Source organism: Octodon degus, unplaced genomic scaffold (genome assembly GCF_000260255.1).
Source record: "Octodon degus isolate 3935 unplaced genomic scaffold, OctDeg1.0 scaffold00007, whole genome shotgun sequence".
Taxonomy (NCBI): Eukaryota; Metazoa; Chordata; class Mammalia; order Rodentia; family Octodontidae; genus Octodon; species Octodon degus.
The window spans coordinates 7,673,519-7,694,770 of record NW_004524583.1 but is presented as its reverse complement, the minus strand read 5'-3'; the positions used below and the strand labels follow the sequence as shown (position 1 = coordinate 7,694,770).

Below are 21,252 nucleotides of genomic sequence, written 5' to 3'. Positions count from 1 at the left end.
AGGCTAGGGCCAAAATGTTGGCTTTCCTTGAGGCCCTCCTTTTTCTCTAATTTTAGTCTGCAAACTTAGGTTGTTAACCATCCAGAAGACAAGCATATTGTTTACCATACAACCTAGGCTGTTAAGCTTAACCTCACTATCTGTCTGAATATCAAACATCATAGGCATAACATCAAACAGGTATTTTTCATCAAGTATTGATATGTTGAACTTTAAGTCCCTACAGAATATGATGAAAAAACACTTAAAACTTAGGATATATTTTTAAAAAATAGGCATAAAGAATTATATAGTTTTTATGTTTACACATAAGTCCAAAAATCTAACCATATACAACCTTGACCACCCTAGAAATTATTAATCTAAATTATTTATCACAGATATTTTGCTCTATTGTGGGATTTTACAGTACTGTACAGTATATGTATGTTGTTAAATTTACATAGGTTTATGAGTTCAGAAAATGGTTAAGAACATAAGAAGTGTTTCTAAAAGTGTGGGAAAGGGCTATATGAGTGTGGGAAGGGTTTATAAAGCCTTAAATATATATAAATATTAAAATATAACATCATTGTTTTGCTGATTTTTACTTATTGTTGAGGTGTCTGGAATGTAACCTTTGCAGTAAGTGAGGGACTGCTGTGGTCCTCTTTTATTTTTTTGTGGTCCTCTTTTAACTTCAGGCCATAGAGGGTATTATCTCCAATGTGGAAAAATAGTAGGCTTTATGAGATATATTTGCACCCAGGCAGCTCTTATTGCTCTACATGGTCCCCCTTTAGTTACCCATATTTCAGGATTTATTCCTTCCTCTATGATGCGGAGGCAGCATACCTGACTTGGGTGCAAATATGTAATAGTATTCAAACAAGGTAAGATATCTCTTTCCAGGAGGGCAAATGGACTTTCAGATATAATTAAAAAGGAATGAATGAAGTGAGAGCAGGCTCACAATGTAAGAGTTATGGGAGATAGTGGGCTATGCTCTCTCCAGTCATGGCTTTCACTGAGGAGTCGTAAGTAAAAGGAAGGCCAGGATTGAGAAAACATACTATGACGTGTGCCAACATCCAGGATGATGCTGCATTTTCCTCTCTCTAGTCCTGTGTGCTAGGGGCTCCCCTGTGGAGATGATAATTTTTCCAGGAGGGAAAGAAAGGATACCCCTGGGACCTTCAATCTTAGTGGATCTGCAGTAAGATGGGTCTGATCCTTGGACCCTCTGCTTCAAGGGGCAGTCAAATTCCTGCAGTTACATTCGAAATCAGGGCATGGTCTGGGGGGTTCTTAGGATAGTCCCACCTAAAGTGGCTTGGCTTTCAGTAGTGGTAGTTGGTAAGTTTAGTGGTCAAGTTCTTTCTGAAGCCCTGAGAATCAGGCTTAAAATTATATTCCTTTAAAAGTTACAGCCCAGACAGCTGCTTTCTCTTTCTCTTTTCATTTCTTCTCTTGGCCACTTCCTAATCTGGGGGATTATAAACTTCTCAGGATGCAGTTCTACAGAAGTATCAAGTGAACAAAAACCATCCTTTTTTTCTTTTTTGAGACAGGTTCTCACCATGCATCTCAGGCTGGCCTTGAACCCACTTTGTAGCTCAGGCTGGTCTCAAACTTGCAGTGAGGCTCCTACCTCAGCTCCCCACATGCTGGGATTAGAGGTGTGCACCAAAAACCATTTTTTGTAGCTTTTTCCCCTAAGATCTAAGTCTCACTGAATAAAAAGCTTGTCTTTAAGAATAATCTGTCCTTCTATTGAATCAGGAGCCAGAGAAGTCATGTTTAATCAATCCCTCTTGTAAATGATCTAAGAAGAAAGAGGAGTCCTCATCTTTCTCCTGGAGAAGAGTGGACAATTTAAAATAATTGAAGTTGAATTGAATCGTTCTCATCTCTCTTAGACCTTCAAGAATACATACCTGATGGTGTCTCCTACTCCAGTCTCCCCTCTGGTTGGTAGATCAAGAGGAATCTTGGGCAAGGACTGCTTGGGACCACTTGTTCCCCTGGCTATCTATCTTTTGGCCTTCTATAATTAGCAATGTGATATTCATCTCCATATGTAATAGCAGCTTATAATGCTCCTAGTCAAAGTTTGATTTAAGGATAGTATTACATTTTCCAATCTAGTTCATAGGTCTGAGTAAGTTCTCTAATGTCCTAACATATACTTATCAGGTTCATCTGGAAACTTTCCTACATCTTGTTTGATTCGTTTTAGGTAACTATGAGAGAAGGACACAAGAGCATGAGCAGTCAGTGCTGTAGTAGTCATTTACTTATTGTGAAGTGTGTATTGTTCCTAAGGGGCTTGAAAAACCCCTTCACAATAAGTTATATCCAAAGATGGATATAACCTGGTAGAGGCTCTGACTATGGCAGGCTGGAAGCCCCACCATCAGGACCCAAAGGGCAAGAAGAGAAAGCCTCAGACTCAGTAGCAGTTTGCCCTGGAAACTTCATCCTCAGAATCCAAAAGACGGGGAGAAAGTGGCCTCAGGTGCTGTGATGCTGGGTGCACCTGACTGTTGCAGTCGTGTCTGATTTTCATTTACATTTTGAACACAAGAAAAGATGATCTCAATGCCAAGAAGGTCTGAACAGAAAGTAATTCTGACCATTTCCCCTCCTGTTTACAGTAAAATTTTAATTGTGAAATAATTTCATAATTGATACTTTTTTCTGCATCTGTTTTGGCTCTAGAGGGCAGGCAGGCCATGCACAGGCATACAACATTAAGTCACTTTTCCTCAATATATGAGGGTTGAATAATTTCTACTGTTTAAGAATATATTTCAAAGGAGTAAGAGATTTTGACATTAAATCTCCCATCTGAAATACAAGAGAAAAATAGGCAGCCCTTTTAATTCCTATTTAATTTCTATATCTTCTCAGTATGTCCCCCAAGGTGACTTTTTCAGAGCCGATGGCTGCCATCTGGAGAGTGAGGAGAGATAGGTCGGGTTAGACCAGCCACCCTTACTGATGGGAGCCCCTATCTGTCCCAAAACTAACTCCTAAATCTAGCATGTGTTTTAAAAGCATGAAGAGCTACAATCAGTTCCATCTGTAACAGCTGTATTTGGAGGAAGCATGGCTAGCAAAAGCAACAATCAGTAGGTCTGAACCACCACTGTCCAATTATTTGACAGAGAGTGAGGAAAATAGACCAAAGGGCAACTGGATTGGAGCATTACCCAGACTCAAAGTCCACCCTAAAATTTCTATGTGGGCTGGCCAGATAGCTCAGCAGATTAAAGTGCTTGCTTAGGCAGAGCACAGGGACAGGGTTTGATCCCTGGCATGCAGTGCCAGCCCTGACCCTGCAGCATGCTGAGATAGTGGTTGAGACTGGGCATGGTGGCACGCATCTGTAATCTCACCACTTGGGAGGCTGACAACAGGAGGATCACTACAAGTCCAGTCTGTTTAGTGAGACCCCGTACTAAATACATTAAAATAAAATAAAATTTCTATGTTTTTGATGTTTACAGGTTAAATTTATACCCATCACCCACCAACCACAACTTACATGGTGGTATAGTCACATTTATCAGTTTTCTACCTGCATATGTAAGAAGAGAAAGGCTGACTAAGCCTCCTCCACCCCCCTTTTCTTACTTTTACTTGGCATAGGTGAGGTACAAGTATAAATCACCCCTCTGCTCTCTGCAAAGAGCAAACAGCTATTGTAACCTGCCTCAGCCTGACCTCTTGGGGCGAGTGCAGCCTAGCTGCAAGAGGGTTTAGCTAGCCAAGAAGTTCTGAAGTTTACTAAGTCCAAACCTGTAGCTCAGCTCTTTATTGAGGTTTAAGGGAGGGCTTGAGCAGCACAGTCTGTGGTCATTCTGGGACAAAAAGGATACCAGAATATCACTGAGAGAGGTACCTCTCACCTTACTAAAGAGTGCAGGTAGGCATGGTAGATGAGTGGAGAGTTTTCTACGGTTACCCAGTCAGGCTGTGGGAATCCAGCTTCTACAAAGGAACCTTTGGATGTCTTCCAGAGTTACCCTGGCCACAACCTCGTAGGTGTCCTCTCAGATTTTGCTAGTTCTACAAGAGAGATTAGTCTCCAGAAAAGAAGCCAGCTGCCTCACTGGTCAACAGTCCATTGGTTTCTTTGGGGATTAACTAGAATGTGCTGGGCAAACCTGTCTTCTGTTTTAAGAGTGGCAGCTGTTTGAAGACCATTTAACCAGCTGACAGAGTAACCTGTTAGAGTTCTATCAGGGACAGGTAAAGACTAAGCTGTTGGGCAGATAGAAAATGTTGGGAAAAATCAGAGTTCCTGTTTACTTAATCTTACATGATTGCAAATAAAGGACAGGGACAAGACAAGACCAGACATGAGATCAAAGGAACTCTTTCGTCCTCATGCTCATGGTGAGTTGAGACAACTTGCCCATGAGTTGGCACTCAGCGTGGGAAGGGGAGAATGGGAAAATCTCAAGAGCTAAGATAGCCTCTTCACCAGGGGAAGATCAGATCAGAAAGGGAACTGGGGCAAAATAGGCTTGGTGGCATTGCCTCTAGAGTGTAGAAGGAAGATTGAGCCAGTCTGTCCTGGGAAACTTGTCCCTCAATCTTAAGACTGGCTGGAGGCCTAATGCCCTTTTAACTGGCAGATGAGAGTCGCATGATTTATAAGTACAAACTAGATTTCATTAAATCTTGCAGCATTTAATAAAATCACATTTTGGTTAGTGTCTAAGTCCACTAGGGGACACTCTAATATTATTTTTCCTATCATTGTTGTCTAACCAGTTAAACAGGTCAAATAAAGAACACCGATAACTTTAACAACCATTTAGGTCCAAATGTAGCACAAAAAGACAAACACGTCTTTCCTGTAGAAGTAAACAAAGATAACAAGTTTTGATTACCTAAATGAGCACAATCCAGAATCTCTGAAACAAAAGCAAAGTCATGTCCTTCCAGTTTTCTTGGTGGAACCTCCAGTATCACTAACTTTCTCTAGAGTCACGGTTGTTATACTTTAGGCCAATATGAAAAACAAAACAAAACGAGAAAACATTCAGTGATGACTGTTTTATTGCACTGTATAGAACAGCGCTTAGACTGAAGAGTCTCCCTTTGCGTTTGCAGAGAGACAGCTTGTGACTCAGTTTCAGTCCCATGCATACAGGTCTTTTCAAGTCAGATTTTTAGTTACACTACTGGGAAAAGTTACAACCACTGAACATTTTTAATTTTAAAGCAATTATTTTTAAACTTTCCTGTTCATGTCAGGGAAAGTTTGGGCTTAGAGTCTTTCAATACCTGTGACATCACTATACAGTTTCAGAAGTCACCGAATTCTTTTTAGTAATGAGCCCAAAGTTATTTCTTGGCCTCCATTTGGTTTTCTAAATCTTTTTTTCTTTAACTGGGCCCACAACTCTACCATCTTTTATTTCTTCTTTTAAAAACTAAATTCTGGAATTATCAGGAAATATATCAGTGACATTTGGAGAGAAAAAATGCTTCTTTTTGAATTTTTATTTGATACATAATAATCATGCGTATGTATAAGGTATACTGTGGTAATTCCATACTGCATAAAGAGTGTAATGATGAAATCAGCCTAATTAACACTTCTTCGTCCTGGGAATTTTTGAACTTCTTTTGAGATATATAATAAATTATAACATAGAGTCAGCATGGTCTTCCATGAAAACTAGAATTAATTCTTATTTCAGTGTATATTTTACAATTTTTGCACTTCTCTACTCATTTTCCTTTTCCTTTCCCCTCTAGTCATTGTATCCTGGGCTTGACGCCATGTCACTCCAGGCCACTGCTCTGCTGAAAATGCAGCTTCCAGTGTTCTTCAACCCAGTGCCAGCAGAGAACTAAGGGCAAAGTTCAGTATAATGAAAGATGACTTATTTGCGGAGAAAGATGGAGAAGAAAGAGGATAGTCAGCCGTGTGAGGTGGTAGGGGTCCACAGAGCTGAAAGCCCCAAAGCTCTTCCCCTTGACTCCTTTTACTAGGGACTAGTGTCTTTCCCATCCCCTGGGTGTGCTCTTCCTGACATCTGATCTGCTTCCCTGACTGTCTTTGTTCCTAACCTAGGCATCTTGTCCATTTGATTTCTTCTGACCCTTTGTAATGAACAAATGAAGGTTGGGGGGCCTATTAGGAAGGCAGGTTACTTAATGATTAAGTAAAAGGGACACATGTACATGTGTATATCTTGTATAATGTTACACTGATGTTAAAGAGAGAACATACATGTGAATATACATAGCTGTGTGTGTGTGTGCATGCATGCACGTGGGCATATATATGAGTCTCAAATATTAAATAACAGTACTTAAGTAGCTGTGTTTTATTAGCCTTGTGTTTTGTCATGTGGGTAAGGGGAACTGGTTTCCCTTTGTTTTCACTTCTGATTTTCTGTATTTACCTCTTGTTGATAAATTCTTGCTGTAATTGTGTTGCCTGGAGCCTCTCTCAAGTCCTGCTTCTCTCTCCCTTCTTCGTCTTCTTAATGGCCCTAAATTCAGAGTGTACCTGTGAAGGCAGAAGCTGCTTTTGGTGGTACAGGGAGACAATGGCTAGTATCTTGATACAGCAAAAAAAATCTGCAATGAATAGTTTAGATTAAAATTTTTGAAGACCCACAAAACAGTGAGTCCACAAAATTCAAACCATGAGTTAGCAAGGAACTACTATAATCAGTGTTGCATTGCTAGAACAAATACATAGTTCAGAGGAAGAGAGATTTATTTTTCACATATGATTTCAGAGGGTTCAGTCCATGGGTGGGTGGCTCCAAGACCAAGACATCATGATGGGAGGGCATGGTAGAGGAAAGATGCTCTACATATGGGAGATGGGACACAGCAAGTTGGAAAGAGCTGGAAATGAAGGGGCCAGTAGACCAGACCTGGTCCCTAATGTTACAGCCCCCAGGCACTAAGTCCCTAATGTTACAGCCCCCAGGTGCTAATTCTTCCACTGAGGCTCCATCTCTTACTACCCCATCAACTATAAACTCTGCAATGGGTTAACCCTTTCATGAGATGAGTGACCTCATAATCTGGTCACTTCTCCAAGAGTCTCTTACTCCACTTATGATGATTTTCAATGTTAGCCAGCATAATATATATCAGGAGAAAACTGAGCCCATGATCTTTTATATAGTTTATTCTGTTTACTTACATATTGCAATGATTTTTGCATAGTCCTATATCTTGCTTCTTTTTCTCTGGATTATTGGATGATGTTTTTGACGTCTGAGTCCCTGATAGTCCGGGTATTTTCCAAAAAGTAGTATTTGATTTAACCCTGAAAGATAGGTAAGATAGATTAAAAAAGGAAAATACACATATAAGCAGAGTTACTGGGGGGAAAATGAACATTACCAAAATTAAAGAGATAATTGACAAGAAATAAAACAGAAAGTTGAGTAAATTCAGATAGGGAAACTCCATCGTTTAAAGGCCAGAGTTTAAAGCTTTATGAGAGACAAGGGCTCAAAGTGAAGGTGTGATGTATTAGTTGGTGAGGGCTGCTGTGGGAGAGTACTGCCACCTGAGTGACTCAGACAATAGAATGTGTTTTTTTGGAGGATCAATGTTTGTCATCAAGATTTTGGCAGGGTTGTTCTCTTCAAGGACTCTGCAAAACAATCCATTTCATTCTTCTCTGCAGTGTGTGCTGGTCATTTTTGGCATTCCTAGACTGGTAGATGCTTCACTCTGGACTTAGCCCTGAAGCCCTTAGGACCTCCCTGTGTGCATTTTGTGTGCACAATCACACCTCTTATATGACACCAGTCACCTTGGACTTGGGTCTAGATTGATGGCCTCACTTTAAATTTCTTCCCTGTGTAAGAATTATGCTTTCAAATAAAGTCATATTCTGGGTTAGTTGGAACTAGAAACCTGACTTCTGAGTATTTTGGGGATATGCAATGAAATCCATAATGGGCAGTGACATAAGAAGATTTCCTACTAATAATGAATTCTAGGTAGAAAGGTAGACCAAAGTGTTCAAAGATGATGTTCAGAGAATAGACCTAAGGTTGTGAATATACTGAAGAATTGAAAACTACTCAAATGTGATTAGACATTCTGAAAATCCTTATACTTTTTAGCTACCCTACTACTTTTCCTTAAAAACCTGACAGAGAACGAAAGACTTGGAAAAAAACACCTACAGTTGTTGAAATATAGTACTAGAAATTCTCTCTTATCTGTTTCTTTCCATTGTTTTATTATCAGAGCACAAGCTTTCTGTTGTATAAGGTCCACTAATTACAACATGTAAATTTCATTTTATCTCACAGGAAGTATTTTTATTATAAAAGAAAAATGCTTCACAGAAAATCAATTGGATAAAGTGTTTTCTAAGTTCCATAATAACTTAGGAAAATATTATCTCCCCCCAAAAAAAGATACTTTGAGGAGAGGACAGGACTGAGACCTTAGTGTTGGTGACATTGGCTACGGTCACATGCTGATTTAACAGCAGCACCGGTTTCTAAGTTTTCTACTTAATTCTCTAGGCCATGCCTGCTGCCTTATATTTATGTCTTAATAACATGTACATATGCTGCCTGGCTGTTATGGGGATAGTGGGAAGCATAAATTTGATTTTTTTTTATTTCTTCACATTTAAAGTCTCCTCTTGTTGGGTGAATTAACATAGTATTTTAACATTTAATATCCTGAGGGTACCAGATGTTTTATTTTGTGTTCATTTTATTTACCTTGTAGTTGTTGGGTTGTTCAAAATGAAACTCAAAGCAACAAAGAAAGAATGGCACAATCCAATAAATACACAGTTTAATAATATTCAGAGAATACATATGTGCAGTAGATAGGAGCCCTAGTAAATATGCTCCTCTGAAGAATGATTAGATTTCACCCATTTCATCTGGATTTTTGGTCATACTATTCAAGTTAATGGGACATTTGAGGGAAAGGAAGGGGAGAAGATAGAGCAGGAAGAGCCTTATGCACTATAGATTTCCAACATCTTTAAATTGATTAGTACATTAATATTAGCAGCTGAGACATTTCCTTGTTTTCTAGGGGTTCTAGCATAGAATCATTTTACTGATGTGGTTCCGGCTGACTAGGCAAACATAAAGAGAGATAAATCACTTTTGTCTAAAATTGAAAGTGTCAAGGGTATGAGAAGACATGGCTTCAAGGGAAAAGAAGAGGAAAATGTAAGAGCCAGGTCTAGAGGTCATGTGCAGTTTGTAGGCCTGACCAATTCTTCCTTCAGCCTGTTTACTTCTTCTTTATCTCTCTTCTTTATCTGTCTCTTTGTCTTTCCCTTTTTCTCAAAATGATTTAACACTATAGTTTTAATACTAAGTCCATACCTAATGGGTATGACACTATTCATTCATTAATGTATTGATTTATTAAATATTTAATAATATGGACAAAATCCAGTATAGTCAGAAATCTAGGGGGTGGGAAGGGGGTTAAAGATTATTAAAAAAATAGCTTATATACTTTATTAGATTGTACCAAGTACTACAGAAGTGTAGGGGAAAGGATAGGAATTTGGGTGACTTGAAGTTTTATAAAGAAAAAATATCACTTTTCTCATAAATTCTAAAGCTGCGACCTTCCTTCTTATGTGTTTGTTCTGAGGCCATTAAAACCTACAGAAAATGTCCCTGAAGTATCTGGCCTTGGTGAATACATTGTGATATATTATGACCATTTAAATTTTTATGCTAATTTCTAACTATGATAGTATTTTACTTCCACCCCTGACAGTGTGATAGATTTACAGCAGTTTTACAATGTAAGACAATGTTCCCGGGCCATGGATCCTTAGGACTTCTTCTGGACCTGTGTTTAGGGTTAGCATGGATGAAATGCATATAAGGGAAGAGCAGTATGCTTATCATTCCAAGAACTGTTCCTGACCCGCAGGTGAAGGCCTTCAGTTGCCTTCTTTTGCAATATACATTTCTTTCCTTTTCTTCATCTTGACCTTTGCTCTATGCTTAAGGTTTTGTTGGTTTTCATGCATTTAGGAAACTCCTGCCACATCAAAATAGGGAGGATGTGACACCCCTTTTCTTGGCATTTCACTGTGTACAAACTCCTGAGTGTTTTCTGGGTAAGAGCAGGCATCTCAAACTTAGGGAATTTCATCACCAGTTTCTGTAATATCCTTGATAGTAAACCAAACTCAAGTTCTTATGATTCTGTTGTGAAACAGTCTGCAGGCTGTGCAAAAGAATGAGTAGGGTTTCTCTCCACCAAAAGCAGAAGGAAGAATAAGGTCCTCATCACGTAGGAACTTTCTCAATGCTGTGTCATGATGTCCCTGCTTTTCATAAAAGCCACTCTTGGTCAGTTGCATTTGTAGAAAGAAAGAGATTGGAGTTTCGTGGTAACTCAAAGGAGAGCCTTGAGTAATCAGAGCTCCTCAAGTCTGTTGCAAACTGCCAGTCTTCTTGTCATGGGCAAGATTTTGGGTTTTTAATTGTCTGCATTTCATCCCCCCATGTGCTTTTCTTTCTCCTTTTTTATTTTATTTTTATCTTTTATTTATTTATTTATTTATTTATTTATTTTGGTGGAGCCGGGGATTGAACTCAGGACCCTGTACTTGCCAGAAAAGCACTTATTCCACTGAGCCATCTCCCTGGCCCTCTTTCTCCTTTTTGATACTACATTTGAGTATAATAAAGGTAGCTGGAGTTAAAATATTTGACATTCCTTGTTACTAATTCACACATGAATACCACTTCTACTTTTTTTAATTTCCTGCTTTCTGCCAGGAAATGCATTTACTAAGACTCAGACAAAATGAGAAAGAAAATAACAGAACAAATCTGAGACAAAAATGAAAAGAGAAATCACAAAATCTAATCCATTTTAGATAAATCTTCCTAATAAGAGCAGTTATTCCAGCTAGTATCACATATAATATTTAGTTTGGGAAAATGTGGGACATGTCCTGGAAATAAATAAAACACAGCTATTCACAAAATTTGTGCCAAGATCCTCCTTGAAGGTGACATGGCTTCTTTGGGAGTATCTGGGATGGAGGAAAACAGCAGGGCTAAAAGAATTGATGCAGTGACATTGGGGCTGTGTATAGGAATTTCAGTTAGTCTAGGAGACTTTGCATCAATGTTATTCGAAGCTTTTTTATTTGCTCCAAGAAAATACTTGAGAACCTTTTGAAAAGTGTACCCCTTGAAGAATGTTATTGTATTTGTTTTCTGTCACTGTGGCAAAATACTGGAGGAAATCAGCATAATGACAAGAAAGGATTTATTTTGGCTCATGATTCCATTGCATGGATGCATGCTCTTCTTGGATTGGGCCTGAAGATGCACAGGGCATCATGGGAGGAACACATGCTCCTGAGGGCTGCTTACTTCATGGTGCGCCCAAGGAACCTAGCTTCCTTTCACTGGGTCCCACTTCCGAAAGGCTCCAGTGATTCACAATAGTTGTATAGGCTGGTGGAGCACTTGCTGAACACATGAGCCTTTGGAAGACACTGAGGATTTAAAATATCTCTTGAATATCTCTAAGTACTTTTCTGATGGCTTCTCTGGTGGGCCTTTCAGTGTTGAATGGCATAGAGTTTAACTTCTGATCGAATGTGGAAAACATTTGTAAAGGCCACAGAAAGATAACTTTAGTGCTTGTTTCTATGTTTATTAGCTGTTAGCCCAGTCATGGAACTGACAATCAGTGAAAGCATTATTTAGTGAGTGGATATATGTAGGCATGAATTTATTAATAGATTGACAGTAGAGATGTAATAAAGCAATCATGTTTATGGTTTTTTTTTTGTGATATCAGAGGATCTTCATGGAGCCCTGATTACTTTTCATTGGAGATATACTCTATTGATGTTTTAGACATGGGTTAGTTGTGTTCTTGTGGGACCAGTGGTTCAATATTTCTTTTTACAAACATTCGGACCCAATGCAGAGTGAGGGACAAATATTTCTCGGCTATGTATAAATGTCTGTGAAGATAATATCATCTGTAATGTAGCTGCTAACACATACTTCCGCAAGTCATTGTAGGCAAATGGCCAGAATGATTCTAATGGGGAAAGCATTAAAGAGCCCCGTTTTTGTACCCTCATTAAGATCCTTATCCTTGGTGTCCTGGTCTTCTCCAAAACCTTCCAAATTTTTGACTTCACAGTAGAATAATCCTGACAGAAGATGCTATTCTGTTGTTCTTGATGTTGTTGCCGTTACGGCAATAACACTGAACCACTGAACAGCTAGGCTGTTAAGATGTTGAGCCTCAACCCAATATTGAATGGTTTGGGCTCCACTAAACAAGTAATGCTATCAAATTTTGTTTTATTTTTCCATAGAAGAAGAGTGCTTTTCTTATATTTTCTTCATTAATATCTACTTGCATAACATTAAAATAAAAATGTAGTGCCATGCTATAGTATAACGGAGACAATATGACAATATGCATTTTAAAATGTCTAGCAAGTCTTCTAACAGAAAATTGCTCATAAACTTGAATGTGTCAACCAGTGGGACTTAACTGCTAGTTGGGTTTATATAATAGGGAATTTCTGAGAATTTCTATGAGTGGGAAAATTCATGTGCAAATGCTTATCTTAAAAGACTGTACAGGGGGCTGGTGAGATGGCTCAGTGGTCTAAAGCACCTACTTAGAACAAGCTTAGCAAAGCACAGGGACCATGGTTCAATCTCCCAGCACCACATGCCAGCCAGCCGCACCCCCTGGTGGGCTGAGCTGGCCACACACACACACACACACACACACACACACAAATATATATAAAAAATTTAAAAAAAAAGACTGTACAGGGCTGGGGAGATAGCACAGTGGCTTAAGTGCCTTCCTGGCAAGTGCAAGGACCCGGATTTGATACCCAGTACAGTATGTTGTGCCAGCCCGGGCATACCATGTGAGCCACGGAAACCAGGTGTGTTGGTGCATGCCCTGCAATCTCAGTGCGCGGGAGGCTGAGACAAGGGGATTACCACAAGCCTGAGCTACCTAAGGAGACACACACACCAAATGCATACATACATACATACATACATACATACATACCTTAAAAGACCATACAGTGCTCTTTGGTGTCACTGGATGGATGAGTTTTCCTAGTGGTGCCATCCTCTGACAGTATGACTGTGACCATCACCCTACCTTGCTCTTCCCTGTCTCCCAGTATGGTTTGTGCACAGGGACATTCCTCATGCTGTAGCTATATGTTGTTTATTAGGCTAAAATTCATGCAACCAGCAATCAATCAAATTTATGCTTTATTCAGAGATGTAGTGATCTATAAAGCAATTCCAGAGATTCCAAGTGTTAATTCTATAGATAGATTTTAGAGTGCAAAAGACATAAACACGTCTTTAACTATTTCCCATGGGAACTTGCTCCAGATGTGTATCTAAGAGACAAATTGGCATTTTTTTTTCTTATAGGCATGATATTGGCCTATGTAAGAAAATTGCAGATTGAATCAGCATTTTCCTCCTAGTGAGTATGATTTGAATCAATGTTGAAATGGGAGTTCGAGTTTATCTATGTGATACAGTTTACCAGAGCCAATATTGGGTGGCTTAGAGAGGCTGGAAAGGCCTTTGCAATAGACATTGTGAAAATAATCTTTTCTTCTTACTTATTTCCCTTGGCAAGGAAGTTGCTTACTCCCTATCTTTCTTTAAAAACAAAACCAAGAGTATATTGGAAGTCTCTGTTTTCACCTGTTCTTTTCTATTTGCACAATGCTTTAATATTCACCCCCTTGGATCCATCAAATGTTAATCTAATATCAAGTGCCAGGAGGACGTTTTTATTAGCTAGACTACTAGTGTTCAACTTCCAGTTTTGCTACTTGCTGGCTGTGTGAGCTTGGACAGATGATTAACTTCTCTGTACCTCGGTAGCCACATTCTAAGAATGTCTTATATGAAAATTAAATTCTATGAGAGACTTACAGAAATACCTAATGCATAGTAAATGATAGATAAGTATAAAGAAGCCTTTCTAGGTGCACTATATTTTTCACATTGTTTTATACTTCACCTTACACACAATATGCATGTGGTGAGCCACTGATCACTAAGACAATAAATTGGAGTAGAAAGGAGGATACATGAGACATTTAAATGTACTGTTGAAGAACTATACAGTCTTTCAGTTCAAAATCTTTAGAATTGTCTTGTCATCTGTGTTATGGTTTGTGTCTAGTTGTCCCCCGAAAGTCTCAAGCAGTCATGGGGCAGACTTCCAGTTTGTGATTAACTCATGATCCCCTGGGAATTTGAGTGTGAGTGCTGCTGGGATTATGGGTGTGAGTACTATCCCCAGCCTGAGGCATACAGCCTCAGTGCAATATGAGGGAGACAGGCTTGCTCTCTGCAGCCAGGGTTGCCGCTACTCTTCCCATTTGCTCTTGCTGTTTTGCTGTATTTCACCTTCATGAACTGCTGCCCTCTGCCATGTGCTGCTCTGCCTTGGAGCCAGCTTTGTATGGACTGAAACCTCCACAAACTGTGAGCTAAGTAAACCTTTCCTTCCTTCATTTTGAGTGTCAGGTATTTGTCCCAGCAAAGGGAGAAGAGTAACTGAAACAATCTGCAAAATAAAATTCATAATCTAAGCAATTTTGGTGGTAATTATAATTATCAAAGTAGTGATATGTTTTCAATAAGTTACATATACATATATGCTTGTAATATTTATTCTCAACCAATTAATCAATTTCTGGAGAAATAAACTTAAAGAGCTAAGCTTTCACAGACATGCATGGTACAGAGGTTCATAGCCATCATGTGCCCAAAGGCCTAGCAGTCTCATAGCCACAGCCATAGCCAGTACAGTATCCTAGAAAAGTTTCAAGATCATTCATCTCTTCTGAGAAATGGGGCTTCTTTATATTCTGGTAATATTCAGTTATATTTCTCTACTTTTTGTTATGAAAAAGAACCTGATCGACCCCTAGGAATCCGTTTCTTTGTCACATTCCTCTAGTCTGTTAGGCTAGGTGCCAAGGACGGTGGCATAGAGCTGTTTGTTTTTATGTTGATAGATGTTGCAGTCTGCAGTCCATGAACCGAAACAAGGCTCCTCTTCTATTGCTACGAGCACAGCTTCTTGTGTTTATGAGTCTGACAGGCCAGCATATCTGAGGCACAGTTCATATGTTCATCTGTGAGGGAGGTAAGCCTCTGGTTTTGCTTGACTGGAAAGAAAATAAGCAGGTGGCAGAAAACACTGCACTGATTTCTGTGTGCTCTCAAACAGTCAGCATAAGATCGGGTCCTCCTGGGCAAAACTCCAGCCTCTGACATTTGATTGTTTGCTGGAGGTGGCAAACCATCATCGGCCGGTTTCTTCCAGTGTCAATGGTTCTATTTCTATTTATTCATTCATTCATTTACTTATAAATTATTTACTCATTTATTATTGCATAAGTTACTGAGATTATATTTTGATGGACTTTATTATGAGGAAAATTGGAAGTCAAGAATATCAGAGCTTAAAATTTCTTCATCTGCTTTGTGATTTTATGTATTTTATTTTTATTCTTTGATTCATCATCCACACATAGAAACTATATCCATTTCAGTTGATCACCAGGTTATTAGAGAAAAAAATAATTTCCTTGTTGAAGAAAGATTATGTAAGTATAAACAGACCTGTACAAGAGGGGCTGATTCCAAAGTAGAGCTTTAGTTTTGATGCCCTTACTATTGTATTGTTGGACCCATTTGTGTTTATAACTTGGATGTCATACGCCCCCAGTCAGACTATAAACTTCTTGAGGGCAGTGGGATTTTGGTATTGGAGAAATATTATTTAGAATTATATGAAATAAGGTTTTTTTTTTAAAGAAATTTGTTGGTTCAGAAGAATGTGCTTGTGATTTCCTTTCTCATCTAAAATCTTATCCTCATAGGCTACTTTTATCAGTTCCCTTCCTTTCTTGATTGCTTATTAATTGGTTCCAATAGTGTATGTTTCAATTAAGCCCTTCTTTCTGTCCAACTCTCTGCCAATACCTATTATTCATTTTTTCTTCCTGCGATGCTCAAACAACTGTTGATGCCAAGTGCATGCTGTCTGTCGGCCTTCTTTCCAGACTTGCAAAGAGGAATAGGGATGCATCATTTATTTCAGGTAGCTTTACAAAGAGCTTTATTGGCCTTCAATGTGTATGGCAGAGGGAGAATCGGGAGAGGAAAATGAAGTAGATGTCCTTCCCAGGGCTTAACTAATTTATGAGAGAAATGGATCGTAGCAGATCAGATGACACGGGCCCTTTGCCAAACTGAGCTATCATGGTGTTAGCTGAGACATGATCAATAGGGAAGACTTGGTCTGCAGGGTCCTTTTAACTTTCTCCTGCAGCACTGTAATGAAAGCCAACCTCAAGGGTTACAGTGTTGCAAAGCCTCTGGCAGAGTCAGTGCTGCTGGTGGTGGTATTGCCTAACCTGATCCCTCACTTGCCCCTCGATCCCCAACTCCCGATTCTTTCTTATTTGTGGAGTGGCTTCTTAGGTTATCATGATTAGGGAGGAGGGAATTTTGTTCTATTTAGTTATCTGTTGCTGTCTAAAATTATATTCTGAAACTTAATAGCTTCAACACCAGGAATGCATCATCTCCAAGTTTCTGTGGGTCAGGAATTGAGGTGTGGCTCAGCTGAATTTCTCAAAAGGCAGAGACCAAGGTGCCAGCCAGGGATCCAGGTTTTAAGCGTCTTGAAGCTCAACATTGGGATGGATGTACTTCTGAGATCATTACTGTGGCAGTTGGCAGAATATCAGGCCTGAGGTTTGCTGGTCAGAGACATCTTTTCTTTCCCATAGGGGCCTTTAGCAGTTTATAGCATGATAGCTGTCTTCTTTCAGGGAGAGAGGAAGGAGAAAGAGAAAGAAAGAGAGAGAGTGAGAGAGAGAGAGAAAGAGAGAGAGAGTGAGAGAGAGACAGAGAGAGAGACAGAGAGAGACAGAGAGAGAGACAGAGAGAGACAGAGAGACAGAGACAGAGAGACAGACAGAGACAGCCAGACAGAGACAGACAGACAGAGACAGACAGACAGAGAGAGAGATAGATAGAGAGAGACACAGAGAGAGAGAGAACACTAGGAAGCTAGGATGATTGGGATGATGTTACAGATTGGCAGACAGCCCTAAATAGAATGAAATGAGCATGAGAATGCCTAAATTACAGGGTGTTCTGAGAAGGTGTATAATCAGCACTATTGTGATTCCTCCTGCAAAGCAAAGCAGAATTTCCTCTTTTACGCTTCTCTCTAACACATTGCTGGGCACGATGTCAGCCCTCAAGTATGTCTGTGCCCATGAAATTATATCTATTGATTAAAAAGACAGGAGTCTCCCTGTTTGACAAGATATTCATGTTGGGTGTTGCTCTTCCTAAACAGCTTTCTTCTTGTGCATCACCTCACTGCAAACTCTGAAGAAATACATTAAAGTCTGAAATAAAAAAAAAAATAAGGCATAACTAAAGAAGGCCTAGAACTACCTTGTTTGAATAATCTTTGTAGGCATAATTGGAAGTATCTGTTTTCAGGATAGTGATGTGTTACCGATTTTTCAGCAGATGATAAAAATTAGCTTCCTTTATGACTTAGAAAAGAATAGGTTCCGCTGCTCCTCTTAAGGCTTTGACAAATATAACGCAGAGCACCTGTATGTTTAGTCTCAGCCACATAACGGTGTGCTGGGTGGTTGGCCACGTGCATAGTGCTCTCCACGACTCAGTAAGTGATTTTAAGTTCTTCTGTAGTTAAGATGTTGACTTCCTTTACCTATAGAGGGGGAAATTATCATCCTTAATTCTATTGTCAGAAATACTGCATTTCTGCTTCCACTTAGTTGTGTTTGAAAAGAGCTCAATGTTATTCGCGTTTCTGATAGGGGTAGGAGGCGTGATAGAGATCTGAAGCTGAAAATTAATGTCGAAGGAAATGTCTTATAGAACTAAACCTACCAGTTATTTTGTAACTCATTCCATAATAATTACTGGTACAGTGTGAGACAAACTTCTTACACCTTGTAGGGCATTAACTGTGATAACATACTAATCTTGAGGACTGTATGGTAAAGTATTGTTCTTTTTTGCTTTATATTCAAAAAAATGACAGTGCATGTGTGAGAGAGCTTAGACCTATTGATTGGCAATGTCTAGTAGAGTTTACAAGACCTGGGAAAGGGGCTTTCTATTTAATTAGAGTCGTATAGATGGACAAAAATACTAGCTTGGGAGAGCTATTTAGAAGTATATGAAGACTTACGTTGACATTCCAATAAAGCTTTTACAAAACATGATTTTTTTTTTCAAATCAAATTGGTAGGACAGTTTCAATAATTAACACATTGCATACATTCCTCCCAGTGGTTAATTACTGTACAAGATGCGGACAACAACATGGTTATTGAATTGACTGAAATAGCAAGATAATGAAGCTGAAATATTTTCCCTCATGATATGCTTTGGTTCAGAATAACACTTGAAAGATGCCCAGGACTCTGTTGCTGCTTTTAGAATTGGCAGCTCCCAGCATAGAACCAAACTTTAGAGATCACTGAGTTCAACCAGCCACAAAGTTTTGCTTTTTTCTCAAAATATTTGGCCACTCAGAGTAAGATATTAGCCAGAACAGTTTCCAATACAGAATAAAATATGTACATCATAATCAATAAGAAGTCAGAGTTGGGCAGCTAATAATCTGTGGGGGTAAATATTATGTTTTCTATTATTCTACTAGAAATGAATGACAGAGGTTTATTTCTATTATAAATGCTGTGACTTATTTGATTTAAATTCTATTGAAATTTGCTCTTCAAGCTTTCTAGAACCCTAGTGCAAAATAGTACCCAAGCCACTTTCTTTTAACTGATCCACATGTGGGGCGCTAAATAAGATGAAGCTTGTTTCAATTCACATATTTCTCTAAACAAGTAGGCAAACAAGAGGTGGTAAAATAAGACATTATTCAATTCATTGAATACAGTAACAACTTGGCTCTGATGGTTGCTGTTTGCCCCTGCCAGGTAATGTATAGTTTTGTCAGATTAAAAACCCTCCTGGATATAAGCCCACACATATATTTCTAACAGATGTATGGCCATTTCTGGGAATACTTGAAAGAATCTCAGTTGGATTTCTGCCACAGTTCTACAAATTAGGGGAATGCTTTCACCCCTCCCAGCACCTGGATGCAGAGAGGATTGCAGTAGCTGATGCCTAAGGCCCTCTCAGGTCTCACATCTGTTTTACCTGTGAGTCATACAGGGATGCACAGAAGTGGTGAGAGAGGGCCGCACTCTCTTCCGTCACCCGTGTTTATGATTTCATAGCCTTCTGCATTTGCCTTTCGGTCAGTGTTTTTTCTTCCAGTGACCAAAGCAGCCAATATTTCCATACTTCTTATGGAGGCAGATGTCTAACCAAGGAGCAAACAGCACTGTGTTCCCAGCACCCTTCTGTTTCTTGGTGCCCCTTATTAGGTTTCATGTTCTCTTTCTTGTTGAGGATGTTTTTGACTACAGTCACTTTAAGTGAAAAACCTGACTTTTTTTTTTTAATTTTTTTTTTTTACCATTCCTAAACAATCAAGTCAAGGGAATATATACAATAAAGTTGTTTATAAAATTATAGACTGTATAGAAACCTCTTGGAACAATGTACCAACCCTAAAATATCATTTTCTCCACTATAAAATAATGACTTGAAAGATAATATAAATATACCATTGAACTAGATGAACTAGGGTCAGCAAGACAGCAAGTAGGAATATATTGTTTTATGATAGATTCAGTCTTTTATAGAAGGAATAAAAGGCAGTCTTTTTAGGGTCACATGATAAAGGTTTGATTCCTATACCACACTTTCCCCCCCAAAAAGTATCGAGTACTTGTGCCACGTTCTCGCCACCTTTCTCAGCTTCCATCCTTCAAAATCTCTGCAGAGTAGATACTGTCACTGGGTCCTTATGTCTTTCCTATATCTCAAAGCTTCCTTATCTTCCTTTCACCATCTCATGATGGTCATTTTCCTAAGTTCTATGTCCAATAAGAGCATTATAAATAAATAAAGGAAGTCTGTAGACAATTATAGATGACAGGTTCCCAAATATCTTAAATGCCTTTTCTACTCATCCTCTTTATTCTTGTCATGGTATTTGTCTTGCCTTTTTCTCCTGGGAAAGCTCCCCAACATCAGCTGGGATATTCTAAGTGGTGAAGTTCTAATGACCTAATGATAGTCATCTATTGGCTAAATGAAAATAGAAATACTATAATAATTTATCTTTTCCCTTCCCAGTAACTTTCTGTGATTTTGAATCTGTGAATTTTTCATTTCCTTAGCAAGAGAATTCAGTTGTCAACGATTCTATTAACACTTAATGAAGGCAAGTCTGGCACTGGGCTATGCCTTTTGAATGAATTGTCACATCAACTCTTCAGAGAAGCCAGTGATGGAAAGTTGGTTCCCTCTTTATATCCTCTTTGTATGTGGTAGAGTTGAGGCTTGGAATGACTATAGCCAGTAAGTGGGTCAAAAACAAATCTACTAATTTGGAGTCTCATATGATTAAAGTTCATTCCATGATACTTGCACAGTCTGTGCTGGGCAGTATTAGTTAATGAAAATTGGGACAAGATAAGCCCCTATCCAACCTGTCCACCTAAAGAAAGAGACAGATTTCAAAAGAAAGCTGCATGGGGGAGATGGCTCAGTAGAATAAGTGCTTGCCTGGTAAGTGCAAAGGTCTGAGTTCAATCCCCAGTTCCACAATAAAAAAAAAAAAAGGAAGCTGGGTAGATGGCACAAGATAGAATTTACAGAGGTGTAAGTGGTATGCTGGGGCAGGCAAAAGAAGAGGAATGGAGCAGCAATTTTTCTCCCTTCAAATTGACCACCCCATACCAGTCCTAGATTATTATGTAATCAAGTTTTTAATGGTTACTGCCAAGCACCATGGTTTGCCCCATAGGTTGTTATCAATAATAAAAGATGGCTTGAAAAAGCACAAGGGAAAAATAGTCTCTGACCACTTCTGAAGAATGTTCTCTGGGTTTGGATTTCATGGTCAAGCAGAAATATACAGGTTAACATCTCTAATCTCAAGATTTAACACCCACAATTGAGAATGCTTCAAAATCTAAAGCTGGTTGAGTGCTGACTTCACATGACATATGTAGCTAGGTGCAAGGGCACTGATAATATTTTATAAAATTATCTTCAAACTATATAT

At 39.0% G+C, this 21,252-nt stretch overlaps 1 protein-coding gene across 2 annotated transcripts in view; it reads left to right on the top strand.

Moving 5' to 3' along the window:
* Nrxn3 (neurexin 3) overlaps window positions 1-21,252 on the top strand; it is a 1,645,001-nt gene that overhangs the window by 829,768 nt on the left and 793,981 nt on the right. The window lies entirely within an intron of this gene.